This window comes from Carettochelys insculpta, chromosome 2 (assembly GCF_033958435.1).
Source record: "Carettochelys insculpta isolate YL-2023 chromosome 2, ASM3395843v1, whole genome shotgun sequence".
Lineage (NCBI taxonomy): Eukaryota > Metazoa > Chordata > Testudines > Carettochelyidae > Carettochelys > Carettochelys insculpta.
This window is the reverse complement of record NC_134138.1, coordinates 32,724,718-32,751,076: the sequence shown is the minus strand read 5'-3', so window position 1 is coordinate 32,751,076 and position 26,359 is coordinate 32,724,718.

The window sequence follows — 26,359 nt, the reverse complement described above, 5'->3', positions numbered from 1 at the left end:
TAATTTTTTGCAATGCTTCCCTGAACTCCTAATCTAATGTGTTAATATATTTCTATCAATTAGGCTCATGGAACAGAATTGAATGTTGTTGATGTAATAGTACCAGAGTTGAAACAGGCCTTCTTTGAGCTGTTATATTTCTGCGGGTAGAGCTCAAAATTATATTAACTATTTCTGCAGTCATATTATATTGAAAATGACCTCTGACACTATCAGCAATCTCAACGACACCAACCAATTCTCGTGAAAAGTAATGGAGTTCATTCAATTCACTTTCCCTCCCATGGAGGGAAGCTGGACTGGACTGCTGATTCCCCCGTCCATTTCTTGTGATTTGGCTGGAGCTAATCAATTTTTTCACATAAGCAATTTTTCTGATGAAAAAATGCCCCTTCATAGATCTTGGAACTTTCCATAAACAAACATTTGTTTAAGGATAGATTGCTAGATTGGCAACACTATATGAATACTGGAGATGCAAGCAGCCATATGCCAATTTTTCACGCAGCCTCTCCCCTCTGTTAGTTAAAAATGCAGTTTTCTGGAAAACTCTATTCAGTACTTTCTCAAAAGCTTGAGGTTTTGCTTTCCTTTTGCAAGCTTGTGTATTTTAGGAGTTCTAGACAATTAACCCCTAATTGTCAATTAACATTGAGGAATAGAGTGCAGTAACTGAAATCACTGTAGCTGGGTTGGATGGCAAAACCTCAGGAAAAAAACTGGCAACAAATCCCAAGTGACCAGATAGGCCAAGCAGAGCCTAGCTAAGACTGCGCTACCTGTAAGAGACCAATCATTATGGGGATTCAATAATGAGGAAGAGGAAAATGATGAGGTAAAGGTATATCTGATATGGGACAGTCATGCCTAGGGTGAGGAAACTGAATTAATGGACTGCTGCCAAGGTTACTGTGGGGGAATAGTGTATTTATGATTCACAAAGATATTCTGTTGTTGTATCCCATTTTCAGATTCATAACCCTTTGCTTGTTTCTTACACAGGGAAAGTTCATCCATTTCATATTATTTTACATTTCGTTCCCATCCATTCCCTGCGCCTTGTCCTTTCTCTCATCAGTTCTTCAGTCTGTGATAAGAACATGAATGTAATAACTCTTGAATTTAATTTTAGAGCATACAGTTATTTCCTGGATTTGAAATTATGTACAATTATCTTATACATTCTTCCTTTTATCTTTCATCCCCTAACTTATCACCCTCCTTTTTAAGAACAATTGGCAACATGAATCTGAAAACCTAATTTTGGAAATACTGAAAAAATTAGCTTAGTGGAAGTATGTGCTGAAGAGAGCAGAGTTATCTTTTCCAGTGAGGGACAAATGAAATAAAAATGAACTCAGTAGCCATGAGAAAAAAACAGTATTATGTACCAACAAGAAAGGATTTAATTGGTGAGATTTTTATGAGAACATAAAAGATGTAATATCAAATAAAGGCCATTATTCTACCTAGTCTGGCATTTCGCTTTCATTAGATGTTGCCTGTATTTGATACTTCAGACAAAATCAGAATCCACCCTAGTGCACTTGCTCAAATGTTCAATTTTATATCAAGAGGTGGGGGGTGAAGTTTTTCCTGACTCCCATTGATCATCAGGGTAGGCCCGAGGCATAAGATTTTATTATAATTATCTTAGCTTGCATAGTTATAAAGTGTATTAATGATCATAAAGATGTAATTTTGTGGTGTACATGTACTGGAGAAAGAAATGCGACAAAGTAAAATGTAACTAATCTTGATTTCATTGGGAGCTGATGGTGCTCAGCTCTTCTGAATATCAAGCCATTTACTTAAGTGTCAGAATTAAGAATTTGGTGCTAAAAGCAATCATCCAATTTGAAAAAAAAAACAATCTGGCCATGGGCACACTAGCCCCTCCTTTTGGAAGGACTATGGTAATGTGGGACTTTGGGATATGCAAATGAGGTGCTTCCATGAATATGCATCACCTCATTAGCATAATGATAGCCATGCATGCTTCAAAATTGCTGGTTTCGAAAAACACGCTGCCTGTGTAGCTAGAGGACTTTCAAAACAACCCCCCTGATTTTGAAAGCCCTTCTTCCCAAAACCGGATGGGAAGAAGGGGCTTTTGAAATCAGGGGGCCATTCTGAAAGGCCTCTGGATACATGGGTGGCGTGTGTTCCGAAACTGGCAGCTTTGAAGCACGCACAGTTGCCATTATGCTAATAAGGCACATTGCCATAGCCCTTCTGAAAGGAAGGACTAGTGTGGCCATGGCTTCTGTGTTCTTAAAGAGACTGAATGGGGCACCCAATGATGTTCACATGAAAGGAAACACACAAATGGAAAACACATACTCACATGGGTGTAGGGTGCCTGAAAGTCTAAGTAGAGACTAAGCCATTCGGGTTTAGATCAGGTGGAACATTATGGTTGATGCTATACACAATTTTGGAAGTAAAGTGGGCAGTAGAAGAAACTGGATGCAGGAAGGAAATAAAAGCTAGAACTGATACAGTAGTCTGTGCCAAACAGGAGCCCTGAAGCAGCCCAAAAAGGCCTAGACTAAATTCCAAGATAAAAGTTATAATACAACACAACTGGAGACTGTAAAAGAGTTATACGTGTCCTGAGAAGCTAATTAATGGACTGTAGATTAATTATGATGTGGGGAAGGAGGGGGCTCTAGGGAAGTCTCCATTGAAGCCCAGGTATTTATATAAATTTTTACTGGCTAAAGATTTGGTCTCTAAACTAAATCCCGAAAGATTAAAGGAGGGAAAAGGGATGTGTAAATAAAAGTTTTGTCTTAATTCTAAGCAGGGTTAATTATTTTTATTTTTTATTCTTTTAAATGCACAAATATTCAGGGTTGCAAATGTTAAGCACATAATACAATTTAGAAATTAGATGACTTCACATTTAACATTTGTGAACAAAACTCTTGATTGCTAATAGGTGGAAGTGTGTGATGTTCCTTATTTTCCATCCTAATGTTACCACAGTTACACTTTTCCTACAGCATAATTGTGACTGAGTGAATAAAATTTCAATGGAGATAATGAAATAAGTATAGAAGGATGGTCCTTAATAATAGTTGAAAAGCTGTTGGTTGCATTTTCATATTTATTTTTGCTTGAGTCTAAGTCATTAATGGAATTTTTAAAGCTCTGAAGAAAGCCATTCTACTTGATGGATGGACACTCCTGGATGCTCTGCCACCAGCAACTCAGCCTATTGGTGCTCACTCTGGAGATGAATGAGTAGAGACAGCAAGTCTGTAAATATACGTCATTTAATGTGATCAGTTGGTTGCTTGGATGGTGAGAATCAAGATGTTGTAAAGCTTTTGCCTAAATCAGGCGGAGGAACCAACATAATTTCAGCATAAAAACTGAGAAACAAAACCTTGTTGTTTCTATCTTTGGATGTTCACCTTGCAGTTCAAAAGCATGTCGGAGGAGGAGTGAAAATTGCTTGTCAATGGAGTCTCCCATTAACTGGCCATTAACTACTTAAGCCTCACATATTTTTCTCACCTAATGCCTATGGCAAAAGGCTCTATAGAGAAGCCCCTCTTCTGGGGCATCATTTGGGGGTGGGAATAGCCCTCCCCCTGCAAGAATCCTGTTTCTGCAGGACATTGGCTCTTGCTTTCCCTCTGCCTAGGAATGTTAGGCACATAGAATACTTTATTTATTTATGCAGCTCTAGCTCTACTGTTTCTCTGCAGCTCCCCCTGCCTGCCCATCCCCAGTCACTCTGATTGAAAAGCTGCTTCACTCATCTCTCTCCTCCCCCTACCTCCAGGCTGAATATTATTTGCTTTATCATCCAAGATTGCTTAAGTGTAAGAACCACAGAGCTAAAGAATGACCACCTGCTGGGACTTTCCCTACTGTCAAGAGACAAACATGCTGTCATACTACAAACATTGCTTAAATTATACTTAAAGCATTCTTATTTTTCCAGCTGTTTAATTTTGGAGGTAATGACAGTAGCCAGGATGGGGCATCTACTTTTCCATTTAGTTCCATTTTGTGCTTGTCTGAGAAAGTTTTCTTTACAATGGGCTGGGTCAGATTATCAGGCAGTACCCAGACTGCTACACACAAATGTTGATTCCTCATCAGGATAGCACTTTTGAATTCTAAATACTTTTATCCCAAATCACCTTAGCTACTGGCTACTGTGGAAAAAAAAAACATATCTTTGCTCTAAACAGCCAGCTATTTTATAACTCTGTGTCTCCTGTGCTATCCTCTTCTTCCAGCTGGCAAGTAATCTTAGCTCCTATTTACTTTGTAATATTTCTGAGGGTAGCAGAGTGTTTCTGCTTGAGTACTTTCAGTGGATGTCATGGAGGTAGTGTTCATACTCCAAAATTCTTAGAGCAACACTATAATTGGAAAGTCCTTCTAATCCTTTGTATTTCTTCATAATCAGGATATTTGGGCTGACTGCAAGTTACCTCTGCAACTTATCTCTGAATGTCTGGCCAGAGTGGTGACCAACTGGCTCTAACCAGACATGGCTGGCATAGAGTCCCACCAGCCGTGTAAACAAATTTGGTAATGTAGGGAACAACCGTGTTTCTTGCCAGGGCCTGCTTGTGGATGTATATGGCCTGGGGGCGGGGAGAAGGTGGGAGAAAGATGATTTTAAATAGCTGGAAAGCATTGCCTGAGTGAGCAGCCTCACCTGTGGACCTTGGCTTTGTGGGTGCCCAGGCACTCCCCAAACTGGAGCAGCACCCACTATGAGCACTCAAGGACAAGGAGAGAGGGTCTGGGACTGTTTGTATCAGAAGGGGCATAAGCATTGATTTTCGCTTGCCTAATTGCTCGATTGCTTGCTTGCTTCTCAACGGTAGGAAGCATATATTTAGTGACAATTAAAGGATGGGAGGCTTAATGTACTCTGTGAAAATAACCTATTATATCTATGCACCTGTTGTGTTCTCACAGAGGCCTCACTAATGCTACAAGATAAAATCGAATTTGAAAGGCATTAACTTGAGATTAAAACATCACTGCCTTCAATGTAAATGTCATTAGCTCAATTTAGTCTGCCCTAATATTGATAACAAAATGTCGATATTAAATGACGTGTATAAGATCAATATCAAGTTTAAAAAGTCAAATAAAGGCTAGTGTGGAAGTGCCACATCTTTCATTCAAATTTATTAGCCTCCACAAATGGCTTCTATGTACCCCACAAAGCTATGCAATTCACCTGAGTCCCAGCTTTAATGGCCTCTTTTGAGAGTGGGGAGGCCGAACAACCAGTGTTCTAGGAGTCTAAAGCTGTCATCCAAACTGTGATACCCCTGGACTCCTATAACCTTAATAGCCCCTTCCACTTGGAGGTGTCAGGGACAGAGGATTATGTCTTCTGGAGTTTATAGCAAAAGCTATTGGGTGCCTGCAATAAGTGGCCCTTTGGGTTCTGGTCTCACAAGCTCCCCAAGGTGATCAGCCAGTACACCCTATTTGAGAAAGACCTTTTGGCCTGCCATTGGGTCCAGATTGAAAATGGGTGCCTGACTGAGGGACAAACCATGTTCTTGAAGCATGAAATCCCCGTAATGAATTGGATCTTAGACCCCAATGCTGGAAACCAGGTGGGGAAGGCACAGCAAAGCTCTATTGTGACATGGAGATGGTACGTCGGTGACCCTGTTCATGTATGACCCAAAGGCACACGCAAGCGTCATGAACAGCTAGCGCAGTTCCAGGAGGAAGACATGGTGGATGACCTCCTCCTCCTGTCACTTACTCTCTGGAAGTCCACACTGTGCACTGGGGTGTTTCCTTTGACCACCTGAGTGCCACCCAGTGGCCTAATACCTGGTTTGCTGATGGGTTGACCAGGCACATCTGCAACACATGGCACTGGAGGGCTGTCACCCTAAACCAGCCCAAAAACTGTAGGATTGGGCCATGTTCTTGGGTACTGATGTGCGTTCCAAATCCCCTGCCTACTCCAAAGGTCAGGGATGATGGAGTGAAACGTGGATTGCTGAGGCAGCAGTTACAGCTCCTGTGCCCAGACTGTACACTGTGGGGGTGGTATAGGGTGTTAACAAAGGCTGCCTATCAGCTGCACACATGGATGTTTTACATCTTGATGCCAATGGAATGCCAGCCTGGTGGCGTGAGTCTGTGACTAGTGACTGAGCAGGCAGGGGGCCCAGGGCATTCAACCACTGAAGCATTTGGAGTCGTGGTCATACATCCGGCTGCATGTCTCCCAACTAGAGGGATGCCTGAGTTAGCAAGGATGGATTTTTATGCAGTCACACCTAACACCATTGATCCAGGCACTCAGAAGTTGATTCCCATTAGGATACAGGTACAATTACCCCAAGGGTGTTATGGGAGGGTGGCTCCCTGCTCTAAGTTGGCTTTGTGAATGGGAGTGCACATACAGGTGAGGAATGTAGACCCTGACTATGGGGGAGAACGATGGGTTCTGCTGTTCAACCTCAGAAAGGAGCCTGTGAGCGTACAACCAGTTGATTGAGTGGTCCAGCTCATTTATGAGCAAATCACCCTTCTCGAAGTATGGCATCTGCAGGAAACAGAGGTACTGGACACTGCCTATGGGATGGGAAGTTCTGGGTCCACAGATGCGGCCAGGGAGGAAGGTGGCCAGGTGTGGGTGTGGTATCCCAGACAGCATCTCCAGTCAAGGAAGATTATTGCCAAGGGACATGTACCGGGTCAGTGCTGACAGGGATAATGATCTTGTTTGTCTTGATGGGGCAAACTACTCCAGAGATGATGCTCTTGTGTATCTTTTGGGGTCTCTAGAACTCCATGGTAGGTGAATAAATGGGACAGTTTTCACACCATGGACAGCTGTAGTGGAATGCTGCCCCCACAAAGTGACCCATTCGTGACTTTACCTGCCCTGCACATCAGAGCTGTTCCGTTGTGACAATCTCAGGTAACTACATAGGCGTGTACACTCTTCAGCTCCCAGGTCATTGACTGAGCACCCTTTTGGCATTTGCTGATCCTTCAGCTGACGTGATTATATACATATCTCATAGCCCTAGAAGGGACCTCGAAAGGTCATCAGGTCCAGTCCCCTGAACTCACAGCAGGACCTATCATCATCCCTGACAGTGGTTTATTTATTTATTTTTTTTAATCTAATCTATCCCAGGCCTTTGAAAGGTCCCCTCAAAGAGTTATCACAATTCTGGGTTTACAAAACCAGTGCTCTAACCAGTGAACTGTTCCCCCACCCACCTCCTGCATTCCCTGCCTGTTCTCTGCCTATTAAATGACTCTACCCATTGGTGTGAGCAAATAACCCTGCAAGTTCAGCTCTCTAACAAGCCTGCCCTAAGGGGGCTACTCAACTGTACTGGGAATAAAACTCATGGAAACAGTGTTGGGGGAAGCTGGGACTGGTATGGGGATATTGAATTCCTTTGATATAGAGATGCTGAGAAGCAAACTTGCAACACTGGGTGCCCTCAATTCAGGGATAGGTCAGTTGCAGGCAGACTGGCTTCCTTTACTGTTGAGAGTATCAGTCCAAAATTGGAAAAGACAATGGCAGATGCAAAAGGTGTTAAACCACACTAGTTGGGAAACAGCTTGCATTAATACCAACATTGCATGGAATAGTAATTTTATAATGTCCTATGGTATAGAGAAGTTTGTAGCTTTGATTAAAGTAGAAGCGCTGTAGTTAGCCCTTTAACAAGGAGAGCCAGCTGGGCTACAATGAGTACTTGCTCCAATCTTTTGGGGGCTATTGGAAGACTGGGTTCATGTCAGTGCCAGCCCAGTGTTTTCTGATGAGCACCAGTGTGTCCAATTCCAGGCTGTACCAAAGCACCTGAGGGGCTGTGCCTCTATGTGGTGCAGTTCTGTGGTCCTTCCATGCTTCGCTGAGACCAGCATGTGGGCCCTTGAATTTCATGGAGACAAGGTGATGCTCAGTAGTGGTGGCACCTACCTGACCCATGAATGCCAACACTGGGAGAGCACATGGGTGTGCCTCAGATTCCCCCTGCTCTGGAGCTCTGCAGCCTCCAGCACGTCATGGCCACATATGTATGGCATCCACTTGTTGCCATCTTATGACAATGGCCAGGGTTATTTATGTGTATTGTCACTTTACACTGTTGTTTGGGAGGACAGGGAAACAAAATGAGCTGCTGGTGAAGCATTGCTGATACATATATTTGAAAATGTAGAAAAACGTCAACAAATATGATTTTAAATTGGTCTCTCTTTCTTCAACAGTGCGATTAAAAGTGCTATCAATCTTGATTTTTAATCAAGTTAATTAGTTTCTTCAGTCATTGAGCTAACTGTGATTAATTGACAGCACTAATATTTTATCTTTGCATTGTTTATTTATTTTCTTCCTGACTTACAATATTACTGTCTATACTAAATATCACTGTGTCTCAGGCTGTCATATATCATGTTCTCAATGTAACTTACCAGACTGTAACACTGTGGTCTCTAGCTGTTCCCATCTTCATTTTTTTCTCTCAGTCTCTTGGAGCCGGCTGGGAAATTTTTGGCAGAAGAGTGTTGTCAGAGAATACTGACTTGTCTGAATGGAGACTGTTCATGGAAACATAATGATTTTAATAAGGTTTTTACCTGGAATGTTTCTCAGGCACAGGCTGGAATTTCTGAAAATAGAGAAACCCTGGGCTAGTATCTCTGAATGCCCAGTTATCAGGGTACTCAGCTGGGATTTTGGAGACCCAGGTTCAACTTCCTGGTCTAGTTTGAGTCCTCTAACCACAGTGATATAGCATCAGTCTCTCTCTCTGGCCTAATCAATTTTTCATTACAGGTTGAAGCTTTCTAGTCCAGCACACTTGAGACCTGACTGATGCCAGAGAAGAAAATTTGCTGTGCTATGGGAAGTCAATATTTTCCAGTAGCATTATCAATACTTCCACTGCTTAGTGGGCTCTTAGAAGACATTTATGGATAAATTACAGCTAAATAACAGCACTGAACATTGAGAGCCAAGACTGGTGGCTGTAAACAGACTTTATGGGACCATGAGAGACTGGACCACACCTATGATAAGTCATTGTCCACCTAACTAAAATCATGCCAGATCGTGGATATTTCCAGCCAAGAGAGTGCCAGACTGGCGATGTTCAGCCTGGATTTATACGAAACAGAATAGAACCAGTCGAAGAGGGAGACTGACTGTAACCTAATAGAATAAACTATAGGTTCAAGTATCTGGTCTAAATCAGGCAGAAGAGTCTTGAACATGATTCACCTGTCTTTCAGGAGAAGGACTGAATTCACCAAGATACTGACTGGTGTTACCATTGTTCTGTATTGTGTTCTTCCATGAAAAATTTCAAAGGGCTCATTTCAATTCCATAGTAACAAAGAGGAAGCCGTGCTAGTCTATACATTATCAAAACAAAAAGCAGTCAAGTAGCACTTTAAAGACTAGCAAAACTGTTTATTAGATGAGCTTTCGTTGGACAGACCCACTTCTTCAGACCATAGCCAGACCAGAACAGACTCAATATTTAAGGCACAGAGAACCAAAAAGAGTAAGCAAGGAGGACAAATCAGAAAAAGATAATCAAGGTGAGCAAATCAGAGAGTGGAGGGGTGGGGGGGAAGGTCAAGATTAGATTGAGCCAAGTATGCAGACAAGCCCCTATAGTGACTCAGAAAGTTCCCATCACAATTTAAACCATGTGTTAATGTGCCAAATTTGAATATAAAAGCCAGCTCAGATGTTTCTTTTTCCAAAACGGTGCGATAATTCCTTTTCTGTAACACACATACCTTTAGGTCATTGACAGAATGTCCCATTCCATTAAAATGTTGACTAACTGGTTTGTGGATTTGGAGTGTTTTGATGTCTGTTTTGTGCCCATTGACCCTTTGTCTAAGGGAGTTAGAAGTCTGTCCAATATACAAAGCATCTGGGCATTGTTGGCACATGATGGAATATATGATGTTCGTAGAGGAGCATGAGAAAGTGCCCATGATTCTATGAGTAACCTGGTTAGGTCCAGTGATGGTATTTCCAGAGAAGATATGTGGACAAAGCTGGCAGTGGGCTTTGTTGAAGGGAAAGGTTCCAGGACTGGTATTACTGGGGTATAGACTGTGGCTGTTAGTGAGGATCCTCATGAGGTTGGGAGGTTGTCTGTAGGAGAGAACAGGCATGTCACCCAGGGCCTTCTGGAGTGTAGCATCCTGATTAAGGCTAGGTTGTAGGTCTTTAATAATTTGTTGCAGTGGTCTGAGTTCGGGGCTGTAGGTGATGACCACTGGTGTTCTGTTCTTGGCTTTTTTGGGCCGATCTTGGAGTAGCTGGTCTCTGCATATTCATCTGTCCCTGTCAATTTGTTTTTTTACTTCTTCTGGTGGGTAATTCAGGTTTATGGATATTTGGTAAAGATCTTGTAGTTTTTGGTCTCTGTCAGTTGGATCAGAGCAAATGTGATTGTACCTAAGAGCTTGACTGAAAACAATGGATCTAGTCACGTGTGCAGGATGGAAACTAGAAGGGTGTACATAAGTATAGCGATCAGTAGGTTTTCGGTACAGTGTGGTACTGATCAGGCCATCCTTGATTAGTACTGTAGTGTCCAGGAAATGTATCTCTTGAATGTTGTAACTGAGGCATAAGTTGATGGTGGGGTGTAGATTGTTAAAGTCTCTGTGGAATTCCTGTAGAGCCTCTGTACCATGGGTCCAAATCATAAAGATGTCATCAATGTATCTTAAGTAGAGGAGTGTTAATAGGGGACGAGAGCTGAGGAATCGTTGTTCCAGGTCAGCCATAAATATATTAGCATATTGTGGGGCCATGTGGGTGCCCATAGCAGTTCCACTAATCTGGAGGTATAAATTGTACCCAAAACGGAAATAATTCTGTGTGAGAACAAAGTTACAGAGGTCAGACACCAGACTGGCTGTGGTGGCATCAGGGATGGTATTCCTGATTGCTTGTAATCTGTCTTTATGTGGAATATTAGTGTACAGAGCCTCTACATCCATTGTGGCAAGGATGGCGTTATCAAGAACTTTTCCGATGTTTTGTAATTTCCTCAGGAAGTCAGTGGTAACACGGTTTAAATTGTGATGGGAACTTTCTGAGTCACTATAGGGGCTTGTCTGCATACTTGGCTCAATCTAATTCTTGACCTTCCCCCCGCCCCTCTACACTCTCCGATTTGCTCACCTTGATTATCCTTTTCTGATTTGTCCTCCTTGTTTACTGTTTTTGCTTCTCTGTGCCTTAAATATTGAGTCTGTTCTGGTCTGGCTACGGTCTGAAGAAGTGGGTCTGTCCCACGAAAGCTCACCTAATAAACCATTTTGCTGGTCTTTAAAGTGCATTTTAATGCCAGTGCAAATTGAACATGTGTTTTTTTTTATACTTCAAAATTTGTTCATAAAATTGATTTTTAAGAACTGGCATAAATTGCCTATGGAGTTGTGAAAGCTCCATTGTTGGAATTTTTTAAGAGCAGGTTAGAAGAACACCTGTCAAAGATGGTTTAGAAGATGCTTAGTCCTACCAAGAGTTCAGGAAACTATATTTTATGACCTTTTGAGGTTCCTTCCAGTTCTCTGATTCTCTGATTTTTGTTTTCCAGTCAGCACTTCTTTCAAACTCTTGAATGGTTTAAATAAAAATTTTGATGAACTTGGAGTTTTTAGGTAACTTGGCAGCATGACTGAAATCATTTTATGCTTATTCTTTACTCTCTTAGGTTAGGGCCAAAAAGAGGGTCTGTAAGATAAATGGCTATGTTCTCAGATTTATTTTTTTCTGTTGTTTGGAGCAGATCAAACACTTAGCTACAGTTCTACTTGCAAGTTACCTTTGGTCTTCAAAGCTTCAGAGAAGAGATTGTACTCACACAGATGTTTGATTACACAGTATGAGAAGCCTTAGCTCACATCACAAGGCAAAGCAGCTGCAAAGTCTACATGTCGGCCTCTTGTAAACAGAATGCATGTGTGACTACTGATCATTTAAGTTAAAATGAGAAGAACTCTGTAGCAGCAGTCTCTTGAGACTTATTAACTTTGTATTACTAACAGATGTCCTGAACAATTTGTTAAAGAATATTTGGAATCAACTCAAGAATATCTTTCTCCCTTTAGGAATCCACATATACATGGATTTCTGAGCACAATATATAAACAGATCAATATAAATATTAATATCTCTGGTACCCATGCTGACAAAACCAATCTATTAAATCAGATGTTCACGTACTGAGAATTATTAACATACAATTTCAGGAGGAAACATATCTGAAACTGCTTGTTATAATAGTGAAAACAAGGGGAATCCTGATTCTGCTGACAAGCTACTGAACACCATTTCTAGGTACAGTTTATAATGGATTATTGCCCTGAGTTCCTGACAAAGAAAAGGACATATAATATAAATTGACCAGTGGGTTATACAGATAAAATTGTTTACTGCAATGGGAATTAGATGGACAAGCACTTCTGACTTTGTCTCTTTGCATGTACAGAGTGGGGTGCATAGGACATGACCACTCCAGTGATGCATTGTACACTCACTCTGCTACAATCTAGTTGCATACACTTGTTTAGAAACTTCTTTACCCGCAGTTCACAATCTCTTTGCATGTTTAACTATGGCATGAGTCTAGTTTTAGGTAATCCCACTGGCTTTCCTTCTTCTTTATGTGTAAGACAAATACATTAGGAGTAAATATGCTAGAACTAATAAATACCATACTTAAAGTTTTAAAAGTCCAAATAGGCTTAAACAAATTAGCATTATTTAATTAATTCATCCCACAGGAAAGGAATTTCCTGCAAGGAAATGAAAGGATTGGCTAAATGGAAATTAAATTGATTCCATTGATAGCCAAGGAATAGTAAATAGACAGTCTGCACTATCATTTTAATTCCTGATGCTCTGCAGTCATCTCTACGACCCTGACAAGGTCAAGAAATGAGCACAGACCAATATATTGGAACATATCTAGGATAAATATCCAACTGTACATATTTCTCAGATTACTGCTTTGTGCAAGAGAGAAGAGAGAGGGATCAGCAGGCCAGGAATCTGTTAAAATCAAAGAGCCCATCCCTATTTGTTTCTTGGAGCCAAAGCATTTATGGGCACTTATAGCTGTGTCACATGGGAGGCCCTGAGGACCATCAATTGTCACAAGTTTGTTTTGAATAAACATTCCCCTGCTCCTTCTCCCTTGTGCATGATCTGCAGCAGAACCAAAATCCCATTGTGCTTTCATCTCAATACAAGTCAAAGCCTCTTAAAGAACACTTAATGTGCCCTTACCTTAGAGACTGGCAGGAACAGTCTGCATTTCCCTAAAGCAGGTGGGCAGCATCTGTTCTTCTATTTACTTTCATTCTGGGGGAAGCTGAAATTCTGATTTATTATGTAATTATGCATTTGCCACACAAACAGCTGAGTGATGTTATTGATCCCTGCAATCCCCTTTAGTGACAAGTAACAGAGAGATAGCTGTGCTAGTCTATATACTATCAAAACAAAAAAACAGTAAAGGAGCACTTTAAAGACTAACAAAATAATCTATTAGGTGAACTTTCGTGGGACAGACCCACTTCTTCAGACCATAGCCATACCAGAACAGACTCAACATTTAAGGCACAGAGAACCAAAAATAGTAATCAAGGTTGATGAATCAGAAAAAAAAAATGGTCAAGGTGAGCAAATCAGAGAGTTGAGGGAGGGCAGGGAGAGTCAAGAATTAGATTAAGCCAAGTATGCAAAAGAGTCCTGAAAATGAGCCAGAAAATTTGCACCCCAGTTCAAACCACTTGTTAATGTGTTGAATTTGACTATAAAAGAGAGACTAACTTTAAACTCTCTTAGACAAAGAGTTAATGGGCACAAAACAGGCATAAAAACACTCCTGATCCACAAACCAGTCCCCTGACATTTTAATGGAGTGGGGCCATTCGGTTAATGAATTAAGAGTTTGGGTCTCACTGAAGAAAAACTTTCACACTACTTTGGAAAGAGAGGCTGCTGAGTTCTCATCAAAGGATGAGAATTTTCTTGGTCATTATTGTGGTTCTTTTGCATACTTGGCTTAATCTAATTCTTGATTCCCCCCCACCCCTCTACTCTCTGATTTGCTCACCTTGATAATTTTTTTTTCTGATTTGTCAACCTTTATTACTATTTTGGGTTCTCTATGCCTTAAATATTGAGTATGTTCTGCTATGGCTATGGTCTGAAGAAGTGGGTCTTTAGTGACAAAGGAGAGTGGTGACTACCCATGAGCATAAATTAAATAGATTTTTGCTTTAAGAACTGTGGTGATTAGCAGTGGTTCTGGTATCTTTAAGAAGTCAAACCTCTTTGAGGGAACATTTAAAAACATAGGTATCTTAGTAGTACTTGGAGGATGAACCCAGGAATTAAGTGTGGCTTGATATAACTTGAAAATCAGATGTATTCACTAACGTAGCTTGATTTATTTTTTCTGCTGTTTTGTTTTCATTTTCTTGCTACTTCCTCCATTTAAAGTCAATGTATTTAATTTAAAAAGAAGTAACATCCTATCTGAGTGTAGTAACATAAAAGTTTTTAAAACAATTTTGTCAGTTATACTCATAACATACTTTATGTTGGTGTCCCACCAACTGAAACCTCTTCTGTCTTTGGGTACAAGAACTGTACTTTTCACTGTGGTCTACAAACTGCAAGCTGAATTTTAGTGCTCAGTAGAGATAACAGTTATCTTGTAGTTCTAACTTTCTTCATGTTTTTCAGTTACATAAATTAAAACTTTCTTGAAGCCAGGTGTCCATCTCCATTACAATACTCATAGAAAAACCTATTATTTTTCCAGTTTAATTTAGGGTTGCCAACCTTCCATGATTGCCCTGGAGTATCCAGGAAGTAAAGATTAAGCTTTGATTTGAGATTGTGTCATGGGATGAAACCATCTGTTATTCCTGACCACAAGTGACAACCCTAGTTCCTTTGTAGGACATTTAGGCAGATTAGATACTCATAATATTAAAACTACTATTTTCTTAAATCATTCCAAAACATATACCTCACTTACAGTCATCAGCACAAGTGTTGTAGATACTCTAGTTTACCTGAGCTCCATGGTCATATATTTCATCCCAATGGCTGTCTGTGAAGTACAGACTGTCATTAGTTCACAGAACTTGACCCATAACCCTTCTTTCTTGGTCAACTATTGAAAAAGATACAATAGTGAATATACCACACTTATCTTTCTTTCCTTTTGGGCACGCTTGCTATTGTAAGTAGGAAAAAAAGTTCTCTTCTAGGGAAGAAAATTGTTAGTATTATTGTATTAAAATGAAACAAAATCAAAGAAACAAAATAAAGTTATAACAACATCATCATATTTGTTGTCTCTAGTGATAATTGCAAAAAGGCTTTGTTTAACAGAAGCACTCATGACCCACCATTTTCTGCAACCAGAATGCTATTAGGCTAATATACTAATAACATTAATATACGATTACACTGCACATACAAGCCACATCTAGGTTGCATCTATACTAGCAAGTTCTTTCAGGTAGATGGGGCTTCTGGAAGGAGGATTTTCTTCTGGAAGATCCCCATGAGCCGCACTTCTGCTCAGCTATTTTGCAATATAGAAAAGCTTCTTCCAGACTCCCAATCATGTGGCCATATGCTAACGAAGAGCTGGAAATTTACATTTGTACCTCATTAGCATCTTCCAGGCTGCTCATTAGCATCCTGCTTCCAGAGAAAGTGGTATGTGTGGAAACGGCCTATAAGTCTGAGTACAGCATTTCGGATCAGGAATTACTGCATCATAACACTCGTTCTGATACAGAAACTGTGCCATTTTGATTTCATTGTGCCTTCTGCTCAATTTTCCTTCTGTAGAATTGGAGTGATAACAGTATTCACCTACCTCCCAGTAGTGCTGAGAGTCTGTGAAGTAAGGTGAAAATACGCTCTCGGTATTACTTAATCCAAAATGGGGTTTCAGGAATCATAAAAGTATCTTTGTCAGCGCAAGAAAAGGCATTTTGGTATAATTTTATGTCAGTGCTCAGGTAAGAAAAAAAAACATGTTTTTGAAGGTTATGACACAGTACATGAAGAGCTTTTAAGATTCTTATAAAATCAGTCCAAGTTTCTGTCTGTTTTTCTTTGGCTATAGTCCAAATGATCACACCTGAGTCATCAGGGATTTAGGCTTTGGTTAGAAAAATATGGCAGTAAGATATACGGAGGCTGCATAGCCTCAAGCAGAATGGAGAAAAATAATTACACATTTTAATTGCGATCTAATGTTTATGTTTTGTAAATCAGTCTTGCCCTTTCTTGCTCCCACTGGCAAATGGTTTGATGCCTGCTTAAGTTGAAACTCCAGGATCTTACAAGATTTGCTCCTCTCCCTCATAACAGTTACTTTGTACGAATCAAGGAGAAAGGCTATTATTTCTGAAGGTGAAAGCATTTAATTCTTTTCTCAGCCAGATCTCAAAGATTCAGTATTCAGCAAGGATAGTTTTTTGTGTTTCTCCTATAGAACTTGAACAAAGAATTACCCTAATTATACTATATTAATGTGTTCTAATACCATCACTTTCTGCATCTTATTCCTCTTAGCAATTCAGAGCGAGCTTCCTACTGTGACTCCTAAAATGCCTTTGGATGTTTTCCAGAAAGGACAGAAAGAAAAGTATTCTGAAGCTCGAGGTAAAATTTATCTCATGAAACATCTCCTGAAGTTAATAGAAAGAAAGGTGATCAATATATAAAACAACAAATATAACTATCAAAACAAAAAAACAGTCAAGTAGCACTTTAAAGACTAGCAAAATAATTTATTAAGTGAGCTTTTGTGGGACAGACCCACTTCTGAAGATTATGCTTCTGAAGAAGTGGGTTTGTCCCACGAAAGCTCACCTGATAAATTATTTTGTTAGTCTTTAAAGTGCTACTTGACTGCTTTTTTATTTTGATAGTATATAGACTGGCACGGCTCCCTCTCTGTTACTATTAAATATAACTATGTTTCGCATCTTTGAGAGTCATTTCACACCTAATCAATGGAATTCTGTAGTTTCCCATTTGGATGTAAATGGGGCTTCATCAATATATAACAGCTTAGTATAGGGTCAAGAACATAGAAACATAAAAAAGAAACAATAAAATATACTAACTTCCGAACTGTGTGTACTTTTTTCTTTATATTTCACACCTCCAGGTTTATCTTTTAAAAGCCATTTTCTTTCCCAACCTCCTTTCTGTCCAACTTGGTCTTTCCCTCTTATCATTAACTTTCACTCCCCTATGAACTGCAAAGACTTCCCCGCTGTAATAGTAGCTCCTGGATTATCATGTGATGAGATGGCTTTTATAATGTTAACCCATGTCATGTGACTGGGGAGAGGTAATATAGGCTGGGGCTACACTGACCTGTTCTCCCAGCAGCTTCAGGCTAATGATCAGTGTCACAATTGCTAATAGCTTCACATTAGCATAATATCAGGGCTAATTAGCATAGCCACATGAGATCTCCCTGCCAGCAGAGGCTGCGGCTGGTGTTGAACAGGCTGTGTAGACCTGTCTCTGATGGCTAAAAGCCTCTCAGGCATAAGGAACTGGTGACAGAGGGGCTTTTAGTTGGCAGAGGCAGCTCTACATGGCCTGTTTAATCCTGCAGCAGCCTTTGCCGGCAGGGAGATCTCGCTTGGCTATGCTAATTAGTCCTGGGATTATGCTAATGAACAACCATTTGCAATTACGAGACTGCTCATTAGCATGAAACCGCCAGGAGAACAGGTGAGTGTAGACCTAGCCGTAGAGCCAACTCTGTCTTCTCTTACCACATTTGTCTTTATGTGGCTCCCCATTTTGTCTTCATGTGGCTCCCCATTCTTCATCTTTCTTTTCACTTCCATTGCTGCTCCCAGTTTTTTAATTTCTCTATGTACTACCTTGTTCCTTCCCAGATAATTACTTATACATATTTTCTCAGGGGTTCTCACCTCCACTCTTTAGCAGATGACTCCAGAAGAACTTGGGCTATGTCTACACTGGCCAAATCGAAGGTTACTAATGAGGCACTGAAATGCATATTTGGCGCCTCATTAGCATGCCGCTGGCTGCAGCTCTTCAAAATTGTTGCATTTCGCTTCAGTGCAGCTAGTCCAGACGGGGGTCCTTTTCAAAAGGACCCTGCCAACTTCGAAATTCCCTTCTTCCTATCAGCAGCATGCTAATGAGGTGCTGAATATGCATTTCAGTGCCTCATTAGTAATCTTTGATTTGGCATGGCCATTTCGAAGTTTTGTGCCAGTGTAGACATGGCCCTGATGTTGCAGACAGCTAAGAATTGTTTCACTAACGATATCTTCTTTTTTTCTCACTCATTAAAAATTGTGACATTCAATTTATTTTTAGGACTAGGAAAATAAACACTTCATCTTTTACTGGTCTCTTTTATAGGTCTTTAAATCCATTGGAATCCAGTTTCTTCATTTCTGGTGACAGATTGCTGAACGATGAAGAGGTTCTTAATATCCTGTTCTGGCTAATTATCATTTTCTAGTATTACAGTGGTATCTAATGAACCTAGGGTGATAAGCATGGTACTAATGAACAGTAAGAGAAGTTCCTGCCCTGATGAGTTTAGAGTCCAAACTGACAGGACACAAAAAGGGGTTGAAGAAAGGGGTACAACACACAAACAGAAGCAATTATGTTTTTTCCATGCCTGAAGACATGGTGCATGCAAGCGGTTCCCCAGTGGTTACTTTTCTCCTCCAATATCTTTTGGAACCAAAGAGCTTGCATTTTTTATTTCTAGCTTACTACCCTTCTTCCTATAACCAAATGATTCAAATTAATTGTTTGTATGATCGAGCACACAATGTATATAATTGAATACCAAATTCTAGAGAACACCCTCCAGTGAGATTTAAAAGGGCCAGAGGTCAGGGAGAAAAATTTCAGAGTCAGAGGGAGTTGTCAGACCTTTTGGGTAAGAGGAGTCAAGAATTTTTTAAACCTCTGGATTAACAACACAAGATTCAGTTCTGGAGCCATTTCATTCTCTTCCTCTTAGAAAATGTCATACAATATGCCAGTAGTTCCCAACCTTTTCAGTAACATGGCAGACTGCAATGAGACAAACAATTCCATGGCACACACGCTTTTTCAGCTGAATCGATGGCTCATAAATATCAACTTTACTTACATGTACTACAGATGCAGTCTCACTAGAGAGGTTTGCAACATAATAGTGCATACAATAAGCTAAACAAAGATCAAATGCATTAATGTCCTGCCTTACCAATCTCATTAGCTTCTATGGTGAGGTAACTGGATCTGTGGACAAGGGGAAGTCAGTGGATGTGATATACCTTGACTTCAGTAAAGCTTTTGATACTGTCTCCCACAACATTCTTGCCCATAAGTTAGGGAAATATGGATTGGATGCATGGACAATAACATGGATAGAAAGTTGGCTTGACAGTTGGGCCCAATGGGTATTGGTTAACGGCTCAATATCTGGATGGTGGTCGGTTTCAAGTGGAGTGTACCGGGGCTTGGTTCTGGGACTGGTGTTGTTCAACATCTTTATTAATGACCTGGATGAGGGACTGGATTGCACCCTCAGCAAGTTTGTGGATGACACCAAGCTAGGGGGAGAGGTAGATACATTGGAGGGTAGAGATGGGATTCAGAGTGACTTGGATAAATTGGAGGATTGGGCCAAAAGAAATCCGATGCAGTTCAACAAGGAGACGTGTAGAGTCCTGCACCAGGGATGGAAGAATCCCAAGCATTGTTATAGGCTTGGGACCGACTGGCTAAGCAGCAGTATAGTGGAAAGGGACGTAGGTATTAAAGTGGATGAAAGGCTGAATATGATTAAACAGTGTGCCCTTGTAGTCAAGAAGGCCAATGACATATTGGGGTACATAAGAGGAGTGTTTTGAGCAGATCTAGAGAGGTCATTCTTCCCCTCTATTTGGCACTGGTGAGGCCACATCTGAAATATTGCATCCAGTTTTGCCCCCCCTCCCCGCCCCAAGTATAGAAAGGATATGGATGGGAGCAGGTTCAGAGCAGGGCAATAAAATGATTAAGGGGCTGGAGCACATGATCTATGAGGAGAGGCTGAGAGATTTGGGCTTATTTAGTTTGCAGAAGAAAAGACTGAGGGCTGATTTCATAGCATCCTTCAACTTCCTGAAGGTGTGCTCTAAAAAGGATGGAGAGAAACTGTTCTCAGTGGTCACTGACAGCAGAACAAGGAGTGATGGTCTGAAGTTACAGAAGGAGAGGAGTAGGTTGGATATTAGGAAAAACTACTTCACCAGGAGGGTGGTGAAGCACTGAAATGCGTTGCCTAGGGAGGTGGTGGAATCTCCATCCCTGGAGATTTTTATGTCCCAGCTTGACATAATCATAACTGGGATGACTTAGTTGGGGTTGATCCTGCTTGGGGCATGGGGCTGAAATAAACGAGCTCTTGATGTCCCTTCCAGTTCTGTGATTCTGTGATTCTATGAATGTTTGAAATCCACCACAGAATACAACTTTCACAGTGAGCATAGACACATTTTCAAAATCTGCTCAAGTCAACTATCTCTATCTGTCCATAGCCCTAAATCTGTTCCACATGCAGCATTCAGTTCAAGCCTATGAATTTTGCCTTTTCACATTATGAATTCATATTTGTAACAATATTTTAAAAGCATTTTTATTAAATAATTGAACCCATAAATAATTAAATTAAGTAGATCAGCACTGTAGCCAGTAGGGCTCCTCCCCTTCCGGGTCAGTGGGCAGCCATCCCACCTAACAGCTACGAGTACCAAACAACCCCCAAGTCACTAGTTTGGGGGAGTTCCCACCTTCTCTTAGGTGGATGAGAGGCCACAGTTCAAAGCCCCCTGCCTTAATTCAGGCAGGTACTGGGGAAAATTAGCTCTCATCAGGGCCTAGCCTGAGGTTCAGACAACACCAGGCCATCAGTCTTAGAAGGTCCCTGGCCCTAGCTCAGGGCAGGGCAACAAACACACAGTTCATAGAAAGCCCATAGCCCTAGCTCAGGGCTTGGTGGCAAACAACCAAAAGAAGCCCACTCCCTGGTGCAAGGCAGGGCAGGCCCAGGCTCTAACTCAGGGTGGAGCAACAAAATCAAAGGAACCCAAGCCCTGGTGCAAGGCTCATGGAGAGGCAGCAAACAACAGACACTCTGCCTGTGCTGGCAGAGGTGGGGAGACTGCCACCCAGAAAGTGGGTGGTGGGGAGGAAGCAGGCTTAACCACTCTACCACATCTTGGCTCAGGGGCCCTGGTCACAGTAGCACAGTCTGCTGCATGGGTCAGTGGGGAATGCAGACAGCAACACTCCAACCCAAGGTCCTTTAAGAGTCCTCTCTATCCCCTGGCCCATTCCCAGTCTCCTGTCCCAGCACCGCTGCACATACCCCATGTCTGGCCAGCTTCTCAGGCTCACAGGAGCCATGTCTACACGTGCACGCTATTTTGAAGTAGCGGCACTAACTTCGAAATAGTGCCCGTAACGGCTACACGTATTGGGCGCTATTTCGATGTTAACATCGACGTTAGGCGGCGAGACGTTGAAGCTGCTAACCCCATGAGGGGATGGGAATAGTGCCCTACTTCGACGTTCAACGTCGAAGTAGGGACCATGTAGTCTTTGCGCATCCCGCAACGTCGAAATTGCGGGGTCCTCCATGGCGGCCATCAGCTGAGGGGTTGAGAGACGCTCTCTCCAGCCCCTCAGCTCAATGGTGGCCGTGTGGAGCGGCCCCTTAAAGGTCCCCTCCCCCTCCCTTCCTGTGCAGGAAGCTGAGGGAACGTGCAGGCAGCAGCTCAGACACGCGGCCAGACTGCACGTCCCTCAGCAGCCACAGGACCCTCAATGGCCACCCGGCAGCGCCCCCAGGGGACACCCCCCAAGGGGAGCCAGGGCAGCCAGCCCAGCCAGGTGGGCAGCCAGGCTGGCAAGCAGCAGCGGGGCCCCTCCTGGACGGAGGCCGAGCTTTGGGACCTGCTGGGGCTCTGGAGCGAGGAGGAGGTGCTCCAGGTAATGGGGAGCAAGAGGCGGAACGCGGATGCGTTCGCTCGGCTGGCTGAGGGCCTGGCCTCCCAGGGTCACCCTGCCCACACTCCTGATCACGTCAGGAGTAAGGTGAAGGAGCTGCAGCAGGGTTACTCCCGGGCCCGGGATGCGGCTGGACAATCTGGGGCCACCCCCGTCACTTGCCCCTTTTACAGGGAGCTCAGGGACATCCTGGGCCCCTGGCACACCTCCTCCCCTCCGGCCACCTTTGATACTTTGGCCGACGAGCCCCAGCAGACCCTTCAGCTGGAGTCCGCCCTGGAGGTAAGCCCCGCACCCTGGGGGCCCCCCCTGGAGCCCACCCATGGGCCATCACGGCAGGAGGAGGAGGAGGAGGAGGGGGGCTCCTCCTCTGCAGAATCTGGGCTGCAGATCCTCCTCCTGCCATCCCGGAGCAGCAGCCGGGCCTCCGCCCCCCAGGGATCTCCGGACCGTGGGAGTGGACAGCTGGCAGGTGACACCTCTGCCCTGAACAAAGAGGAGGGAGGAGCCGAGCTGGCTTTGAATCGGGGTGGGGGCGGGGGCCACAGGTAGAGGCTAGGGAAAGGGAGAGCTGGAAGGCAGCCAGCCTGAGGAGGGGGAAAGCTACATCCCAGAGGGGCCCCCCTTGGGGTCTTCTCCCCAGGACAGGTTGGAAGGTCTGTCTCTTCTGACAGCTGGTGCTGTCACTCCGGGGAGAAACTGGGCATCTGTGGCCTAAGAAACCTCTCCTGTCAGACCCTGCAGAGTGAAGGGAGAGTCGCTCCAACCAGGGGACGGGGTGCAGTGCAGGGGGACCCCTGAACCCCATCCATCACAGCAGCATCTCCCGGGGACGGGGATGGGGAACCTGCAGCACAGGGCTAGGGGGACAAAGGCCATGGCTCCGGGCCCACACTAATGCCTGTCTCCATTCTTCTTCCCCCCTCCTCTCCTGTGTCCCGCAGCTGCACCATCGGAAGGGCCGGAAGAGAGCGCTGGTGAGGCATCAGTGGTCCCGGAGACCCCTCCGGGGCCATCGCTCCAGGCAAGCCCCTTGGCCAAGGACCGACCGGCCCCACGGCGGGCTAGACGGTGGATCCCGCACCACTACCAGCCGATGGCGATGGACCCCCCAGCTGCTGACCATCCACCGTCGGCAGCTGGAGGTGGCAAAGCAGCGCCTGCGGGTGGAGCAACGCCACCTCGAACTGCAGGAGCGGGCGCTGGCCTGGCGCCAAGAGGCATGGGGGGCCTACATGGACACTTTCAACCGCCTTGTGGACTACCTGGCCCCCCATGCCGCGCCGGCCGCTGCAGCGCCACCCTGACTGCTCCACCTGCTGCTCCGCATGTCGCCATCCCGTCCGCTGTCGCCCCGCCATCCACCAGCGAGGGCTGGACCGCCGAGGGACCCCTGGAGCCAGCTGAGACTTGCCGGGCATATCTTCCGGTCTGCCCCGCCCCAAGCCAGCCCCGGACAGGGCTGCGGCTGCGGCGGGGCTCCTGGCCGCCCACCCCCAGTGCCGGACTTTAGGGGAGTGGGGCCCGGGACGTGGCCCCCCCCGCTTGTATATAGTTGATGTTTAAAAAAGGACTATGATGGACAGTTGCAGTTCTCTTTTTTGTGCCCCCCTTTGCCCCGTCCCCGCCCCATGTAAATAGTTCTCCCCTTTATCATCCCTGGTTTTCTTTTTAGTGAACAAACTTTTTTATTACTATTGTTTTCTTTGTACACGTTACTTTTGTTACACACATCTTGTATATAGTTTGTTCTTGTTTTAATCCTAGTTCCAAAAAAACGAAGTTCTCAAAGAAAAACCAGTTTAAGTTCAGCCACAAGTGCGTGCTGTCATTTGTCCAGGAAAAGTGGGGGCGGGGGGTGCGGTTGGGTGCTCCATGGTGTGGGCGTTGGGGCAGGGAGTGTTGTGGAGGAAGGGGTGGGCAGTGGGGGGCCTGGCAGAGTTCACCCCGCGGCCTTATCATCGAAGTGGGCCCGCAGGGCCTCCCGGACCCGGGTCCCTTCGGGGTCCACCTGCCGACTGGGGGCAGCAGGTGGCTGCATGTCGGCCCTGCCGGCCTCCAGAGCCCAGCCCTGAAAAAAGGCCTCCCCCTTGCTCTCCACCAAATTGTGCAGGGCGCAGCAGGCACCCACAATCGGGGATGTTGTTGGGGTCCGCATCCAGGCAGGTCAGGAGAGATCTCCAGCGTCCTTTCAGGCGGCCAAATGAACGCTCCACCACCTGGCACGCGTGGTTCAGGCTCTGGTTGAAGCGCTCCTGGCTAGCGGAGAGATGGCCCGTGTACGGGTGCATGAGCCAGGGCCGGAGGGGTTATGCTGCATCTGCAATGATGCAGAGGGGCATGGTGGTGTCCCCCAGAGGGATCTCCCGCTGGGGGATGTAGGTCCCCGCCTCCAGCCGGCGGCACAGGCCCAAGTTCCGGAAAACCCGGGCGTCGTGGGTGCTGCCAGTCCAGCCCACGTAAATGTCCTGGAAACGTCCCCGGCTGTCCACCAAGGCCTGGAGGACGACAGAATGGTAGCCCTTTCGATTGAGGTATCGTCCTCCACTGTGATGAGGGGCGCGGATGGGGATTTGAGTCCCGTCCAGAGCCCCGAAGCAATTGGGGAAGCCCAGGGTGGCAAAGGCGGCAATGGTGGCATCTGGGTCCCCCAGCCTCACGAGCCTGTGCAGGAGCATGGCGTTGATGGCACGCACAACCTGCAGGGAAAGCACATGGGAGAGCACCAATGAGGGGTGAGCAGGGTGTGCGTGGCCCTGCCCTGCCCTGCCCTGCCCTCCCCTCCTCTGCCCTCCTCTGCCCTGCCCTCCCGTGCCCTGCCCTGCCCTGCCCTCCCCCCGTGGGTCCTCTTACCTCCATGAGGACAGCCCCGATGGTGGCCTTGCTGACACCAAACTGCTGTCCCACGGATCGGTAGCTGTCTGGAGTGGCCAGCTTCCAGACAGTGATGCCGACCCATTTCTCCACAGGGAGGGCACGCTGCATGGCAGTGTCCCGGTGCCTGAGTGCGGGGGTGAGCCACTGGCACAGCTCCATAAATGTCTGCCGGCTCATCCTGAAGTTCCTGAGCCAGCGGTCGTCGTCCCACTCCTCAAGCACCAGCCGCTCCCACCAGTCGGTGCTGGTGGGGTAGCTCCACAGCCGCCGGCGTGTGAGGCGGGGGGCGGGCAGGGTGCTGCAGGGTTGGGGGTTGAGCCCTGCTGCCCTGGGGGCATCTCCTCCTCCAGTGTAGCAAGGAGATGCTCAGCTGCCTCCCGTATGGCATGGATCAGGGCGAACCCTGCTCCTGCCGGGAGGGCTGGGTGGACCTCTGGCTGCTGCTGCTGCTGCTGCTGCTGCTGCTGGAGGTCCATGCCTGCGTCACCCAGGGTCTGTGTGCCTATGGCTCCTCAGACCGCGTGCTGTGCAGGCTGAGTGTGTCTGGGAGGGGCCCTTTAAGGGAGCGTCTAGCTGTTGCCCCGGAAGTGCTAGTCCACCCTGTGACCCTGTCTGCAACTGTGCCTGGCACCCTTATTTCGATGTGTGCTACTTTGGCGTGTAGACGTTCCCTCGCTGTGCCTATTTCGATGTGGTACTGTGCAACGTCGAAGTTGAACGTCGACGTTGCCAGCCCTGGAGGACGTGTAGACGTTATTCATCAAAATAGCCTATTTCGATGTCTCCAAATCGAAATAAGCTACTTCGATGTAAGCTTCACGTGTAGACGTAGCCATGGTTCCAGGTCCATCTGTGGTCCAGGTGGCCTACGGCTTCTACAGCCTCAGGCTGACTCATGTTGCAGGCTGAGGTGGATACCCAGGTCAGTCCTCAGTGTCCCACTGGTCTTCTCTATCATGCAGGTTTCCCTGGGGTCTGTAGGGTGTCAGGACTGGCAGGGGCCCAGGTGTCCCTATCCAAGCCTTGGCCTCACTTAGCTGGTCCTCAGCCACCCAGGCTTGGAGCCCAGATCTGTCCTCCAGCTCCTCCAGAGGCTCAGCACAGGCTGAGTCCTCATCCTGTCAGTCAGGGAGCCGAGAGCTGTAAAGGGAGTAAAGGGACTTTGAAGTGCCCACAGCTACACACATATCAGCACTTCAAAATATGAAGCTTCGAAGTTGCTGAGGGGGAAAATTAACCTGATGAAGTGGTGTGTATTCACCATAACACTTCATTAATAATCTCCCATCGCCCTGATTAACATGCCCCCTTTGAAGTTGGGGGCAATTGTAAACAAGCCCAAGCAATCCTTCTCAACATCTCAGT